Source organism: Fukomys damarensis, unplaced genomic scaffold (assembly GCF_012274545.1).
Source record: "Fukomys damarensis isolate Sample0158 unplaced genomic scaffold, DMR_v1.0_HiC HiC_scaffold_38, whole genome shotgun sequence".
Lineage (NCBI taxonomy): Eukaryota > Metazoa > Chordata > Mammalia > Rodentia > Bathyergidae > Fukomys > Fukomys damarensis.
Genome location: NW_022900950.1, coordinates 79531119 through 79537282, shown reverse-complemented (window position 1 = coordinate 79537282; position 6164 = coordinate 79531119). Strand labels below are relative to the sequence as shown.

The 6164-nt window shown below is 48.9% G+C and overlaps 1 protein-coding gene across 1 annotated transcript in view; it reads right to left on the bottom strand.

Moving 5' to 3' along the window:
• The window catches only part of Rapgef2 (Rap guanine nucleotide exchange factor 2), a 61962-nt gene extending 56927 nt beyond the window's left edge, over positions 1–5035 (bottom strand). The window contains exon 1 of the mRNA XM_033759971.1: positions 4967–5035. The gene's annotated coding sequence lies outside the window, so the exon portion shown is untranslated. The remainder of the gene's footprint in view (positions 1–4966) is intronic.
• Between the last annotated feature and the right edge of the window lie 1129 nt (positions 5036–6164).

The following is a 6164-nucleotide window of genomic DNA, read 5'->3' as shown; positions in this document are numbered from 1 at the left end:
CGGGGGCACGCGCGCGCGCCAGGCGGGGGGGGGGGGGGGGGCTGCATGCTCCCCACTGCCTCTCCTCTCCTCTCCTCTCCTCTCACAGGACATACAAGTTGCTGGCTGGCCTGAGCTGCCTGCACCAGCAAGGACCAAGGACGGAAAGGAAGCAAGCAGTGAGGTGCAAGGGAGCCCGCGCCACGCACCGGCCTGGGATGGGCGGCAGCACGGGGCCCCGGTCTGCAGGGGCTGGTTGTGCAGCACCACGGGCGGGAAAGAGATCTGTTCACCGAAAGGAATTAGGGTTCTGACAATGGACGACAAAAGCTAGAGTTAAATCACCTACAATGTTTCAATTTCTATTTGTCGTCAAGAAACCCTGACATGCAAACTGAGGAATTTCTAACTTCCCCAAATGTACTTCCCAAGACAAAATTCATACAACTATTACTATTTTAAGGGACTTTTAAAAATGTAAGCTATTTTCCCCAAAAAACTTCTGTAGACTTTGAGCATAAACAGGAACATGTTGCTCTGCCCAGGAAGCAGCACTTTTTAGAACAATAAGCCTTCCCTTCTCCCCTCAAAAGGACATCCTTTATTCAAAAATAGATGGCATTTGAAAGCAGGCGAAAGTTATAAAATTACAATACCCTAGAAAGGCTGAAAAGCCAAATAAAATGAAGTTTTCCTAATGAGAATGAGTCACTCCCATCCACCCTCTTTTCTGCACTAAACGTAAAGCAGGTTTAAATCCCCAAACCACTCAAGTCCAAGAGCTTCAGCACGGCCCTGAAGGAAAGAAGGTCAAGGCACCTACTCCAGAGTCAGGGTGCTTTCCTTTCGTGCCTTCCCCTTGGAGGCTGGTTCAGAAAATAACAGGACCCCTAGCAAGCTTGTAATTCACTTAGAACTAGCTTTTCGTTTCATGTGCTTTCTAGCACCAAGGTTTCACTGACCACCGCAGTCCACTTTGCTAGGACCTCTGTGTGCAGAGAGGAGGTGAGGGTTCTCCACCTCTTGCCCGGCTCCTCACACAGGGGGCTACAGTGTCCTTCCTGCTCCTGGAGCCGCTTCCACGCAGGAAGGAACAGTCGAGGGGGTTCTTGTGCACTGTCATGGGAAAAGGTTTTCCTTTAAAAGGGGTGACACGTGAGAAACTACATTTGAAAATAACGTGGCTCCTTCCTTTAGTTTTGGAGATGGAGAGAGACTTGTGAGAGCGCTGCAGGTCCTTGGCTTCAGGACCACATGGCAGAGTCAGAGGCGCACGCTGCTCCCCTGGACCTATGCCGAAGCGCTCTCCTCCCTGGGGATCAGGGACTGACGTGACTTCCTCTGGGAAAGACCACAAGCAACAAATCTGACAGCTGTCTCAAACACCACCTCCTAGGGCTTTTAAAGAGCAGGGTTGTCAAAGGCTACAGACGATGGGCATATGTGCGCCACTGTGTATTTCCGTAACAGCTGCATCTTAATGGTTTATCTAGGAGATCTCAAGCATTTCTACACTAAACGTGGGAGAACGCCGTCCTCCAAAGGACGTAATGGAAGGAATGTGGGCCTCACACGGCACAGGTCAACCCTATCCCCACCACTCACTGCCCATCACCGTGTGACTTTGGGTGTGACCGAGACCGTTACTGAAACACCAAGTATGCACCGCTAGGTTGAGTGAGCATACACAGTTTCATCCAGCAAATGCACGAGTAGATCTGTGGAAAACAACAGCTTTCACATATATGAGATTTTTCCCTCCTAATTCTAGGGATAGAACCAGCCCTAGATTCAGGTTTCTACATCAAGGTTAAAGAAAAATGTAACCAACATACAGTGTACCACATCTGTTATTAATAAACTTCACAACACTGACTTGAAATCTCATATACTTAAGAATGAGGAAGAGAGTAACGGAGATATTTTTCAATTTCAAAACAGCCATTTAATTTTTCCTCCACAAAAAATTGGCCAGAAACATATTAAAGACTGGCAAAGCTAGAAAACAACCTAGGAGCATTTTCTTCTCTGACATGGACAAGTTTACCCGCCCTGCCTCAAACCTTCCTCAGAGCCCTCAAAAGCTGGGACATGGCGCCTGGAGCCACAAGTTCTCTACATTGTAAAAATTTCTTAAAATGCTCATTTTGATCTTTTCAACCCGAGATCATAATAAATTTCCCACAAGTTTTAAGTCACACTGGAGCTCCCGAAACTGTCTTTGAAAGCCTGACTTACTTTCTCATTGTTCTTGGATACGTTTTATCCGGGGATGATATTCCAAAACAAATTATTCCTCTTACATGTAATCTTCTAAAATGTATCCACGCTAAACTTTGAGTGGCATCACGCTGTAAAGGGATCACGTGAAGAAAACCGGTGCACTGAGGTAATTCCCTAACGCCCAGATCAGTAACAGATCGCGGGCGGGTAACCCTCCTGAAGCCACTTTTTTTCCTTTCTGCAGTGTTTTGAACAGCGCGCCCCTGAACCCTGCCCTGTGCAGTCCTGCGGAGCAGACTCTCCAGCAGCTCTCACAACACCTGAGGACAGAGGATGCTGCTCCTCACGCGGGGCCAGGCTCGAGGCTCTGGGACCCCCGTCGTCCAAGCCTCGCTGCTCTCCCCGTGGAAACCCTCTCCAGGCCGAGTACTCCTCTCTGCGTCCACCTTACTGACTGACTAGGTCCCGCTTCATCTCCTCTTCCACCTCTTCAACTGCCTGGGAAGTGTTGGGCGAGCTAGCACAGGCCGACCACAGAGCAGGAAGGGGTTCCAGGGGAAAACCCTACCGGTGGGCTGAGCTTGGGCTGCAGAGGGCCACGAGGCGGCGGCATGGGCAGGGGTCACCCAAACCCAGAAGCACAGCCTCAGGTCGGGTGGGGTAGCTCACAGCGGATCTCCGAGGGGAGGGCGGGCGAGGGCAGCTCTGCAGGGCTCCCCCACTGTCAGCCTGGGCAGGGGTCCCCGACCTCGTGCACAGCGCCCAAGGAAGGCTAGCCACCAGCCAGGCAAGTGTTTGCCTTAAGAGAGCACTCCGGGAAGAACTCATTCAAATTCACACGGCAGGCCCAGTGGTGGGCAGGCAAGCACGCAGTGAGTCTGCTAATTACTGCTGCTCCTGCACACGGAGCCCTGTGGCGGTCCTCTCCCCTCCAGCCTCCGCGCCCCGCCGCCCACCAACCTTGCCATGCTGCTCCGAGGCTGGGTCTCATGGAGCTGCCCCACTTGCAGCTCTCCAGCCTCAGTCCCCTGGGTGCTGGGGCCACAGATGCACAGCCGCACCCAGTTCCTGTGCCATTTTCAAACTGCGGATGTGAATAATTCCTGAACTTGAAGGGATTATAAAATAACTACCTCTGTAATACGGAATTTACAAAATGGATTCTTAAGTCACAACAAAACAGGCCCCGGTTCCAGTCTTCTCTGCTCCAAGCCATTGTCAGGGAGCTCTGAGAGCAATAAGCACATGAATTTCATCTGTGAAGATGACAATTCTCATTAGAAAAATCAACAATTACAGTCAACAAAAATCTCATCTTAAGAAATAAGAAAAATACAAGCATTCTGATCAGCCTACAACAGCTGTTCACCAATGGTTTCCCTCTGGAACAATGCTCTTCACCCCAAGCCTTTAGCTCCCTGTGTTTGCTTTCCTAGGTGCCTAGAAGAACACGCAACAAAACACCCTTTCATGCATGTTAAGTCACTGCGTACTTTCATCTCTCAGACTGCGAATCCACAGGCAAATCTCAACTCCACGTGTGCCCACTCACTGCAGAACCACGGTGCTGGCCTTCTTCGCTCCATCGCTCAGCCAGCAGGTAGCGAGCTACCAGTTTGGTCAACCTTAACCCCCCAACTACCAAGACAGCAAATCGGCCATGTACACCCAGGCAGAGGTAGACACACACACACACACACACACACACACACACACACACACACACGCCATTCTAGGAATTCCTGGACTATCTGTAATTTCAATTTTTAAAAGTCGACTGAACACCTGCCACCTTCATTCTCCTCTAACAATTCAGCTAAAACCTCCAGTGTGGTATTAGCTCGATTCCCAAGGGTGATCTGGCTCCGATTAGCACATCACCTCAGAAACCTCCTGTTTCCAGAGCTGACCCCACTCCTAGCTCAGCCCCAGCCAGTCCCAGAGGCCTCGCAGAGCAGGCCCCGAGGACATGGTCTCCCCGCCTCTCTGCAAGAAGGAAGCACTCACTCTCTGGCGGAAGGTTTTAAATATAGAAAACTTCATGGCTGCCATTTTTCTAGGACAAAAGACAAAAATAATTTGACATCTGTTTTTCCCATCTTGAATGTTTTACCAAGGATCCAACCACCAATATTATTACTTATTCTCAAATTTTTTATTTCTCAAGAGGACAGAACATTCCACATATGCAATTAAAACCTTCCCCTTTATTGCTCAGAATAAGCTGTACGTTAAAGAAACATTAGATTCTGTTCAGAATTGGTGTCTTTCAAACTTGCTACAGAAAGTGAGAAACATGAAAAATCCGGTTTAACCACCCAACCAAATAAATATTTGGGAGGAGAGATAGCCAGTTACAAAAAGGAAGTGCATTACTGGGTTTTGGAGAACTAGAAACTTTTAAAACATGCATTTCACACAGACGTTTCATATGGTTTTGCCCAAAGGCTACATTAGAAGGAACAAGAGACTAGCCACAATCCCTCCTTTCAAACTATTTCTGAACTCTTCTGTGAAGCTAAATTGCATCCCCACCTACCTACTGACAGTGCTTTTACCTCCCCCACTAAGAGGTGTAAGGCGGCCAGGTAAGGAACCAGCATGGGTCCCGACTCCACAGCTCTTGAACTCCTGTGCAGAACCTGAAATGTGTGTCTTCAAAGCCAGAGCTATAAAGGGCAGCTGGGTCTGTCTGTCAACTACTGAGTCATAAAACCTTCAGACCCACACAGGAAGAAGAGAAAGGAAGCTGCTGAGCCCTTACCTGGTTAAGGACGAATTTCAAAGGCTAGGGCAGTGCTTCCAAAGGCAGGTCCCCAAGACAGTTTTCACTAGTGCACAGCAAAATGAGAAAATAAGACATGGCAGTGAGATGCTTAAAAATATTACTGCTGTCACATTCACTTTAAAAAGCTCTCCATTTCGGATCATAGGTTGAGTGTGGTGGCAACATGCTTGTAATCCCAGCACCCAGGAGGCTGAGACAAGAAGATTGCTGTGAATCTAGCTTGGGCTACATACACAGTTCAATGCCAGCCTGAACTACACAGTGACATGTGTCTTGAAAAAAGCGGGGGGTGATAAAGGAGGATTATAAACTTCCTTTTATTTTCCTTACTGTATTTGAAATTATATTGATCCCAGATAACAGTTCACTGTTTTGTCTAATATCTTACTCTTTCTAACTCCCAACTGCATGTCAGCATTCCAGCTTTTACAGTCTTGCTAGATGATGTCAGGAATTCGGGACACAGGAACTTCTAATGTGTAGCTTGTGATCGATCTTATGAGAAAGTGAGGTGCCTTCAAGATTCCTACATTAACCCTCACTTCCAGTTCTTACTCACTGCATCCACATTCTCCAAAGAAAAGCTTTCCAGGTGTTCCAACCCTCCCAGAACATTTTGAGACCTTTCAAAAACGCATTAGAAGCCTCTGACCCTTGAAACCCTGTGATGACACCAGAGCCTTGGGACAGAGAGGACAGTGTGGAAGAGGCAGGCAGGCGGCGAACAGGGTGAGCAGCACCGTGTGGGCTGTCCCCTGGCCTCGGCTCCGTCTTCCATCAAGTCAGGCCAGCCCTGCTGGGGTCCCTTCTTCGCATCAGACAGGGTGAGCACAATAGGGTCTCCCAAAGTGCCCCCAGGTAGGAGAGGCATTGCTAGCTCTCACAAGACGTCTGACGAGGTGGATGGGGCTACAGAGACCGGCTGGGGCACAATCAGCACAGCCTGCTGGAGTCTCATCCTTATCGTCTCAGGTAATTTCTGGTTTTAAAGTAAAACGCTGTTGCCACACCTAACAGAACAGAGAGCCAAGAAAGAAACCCACACACTTGCAGTGCACAGATTCACAGCAGTGCCGAGAAATGACAGTGCCTTCAATGACCGGTGCTGGAGAGACAGAAATCAACCTTCTCTCAGCCACGTACCACAACAGCTCCACAGGAGTCAGACTTATGG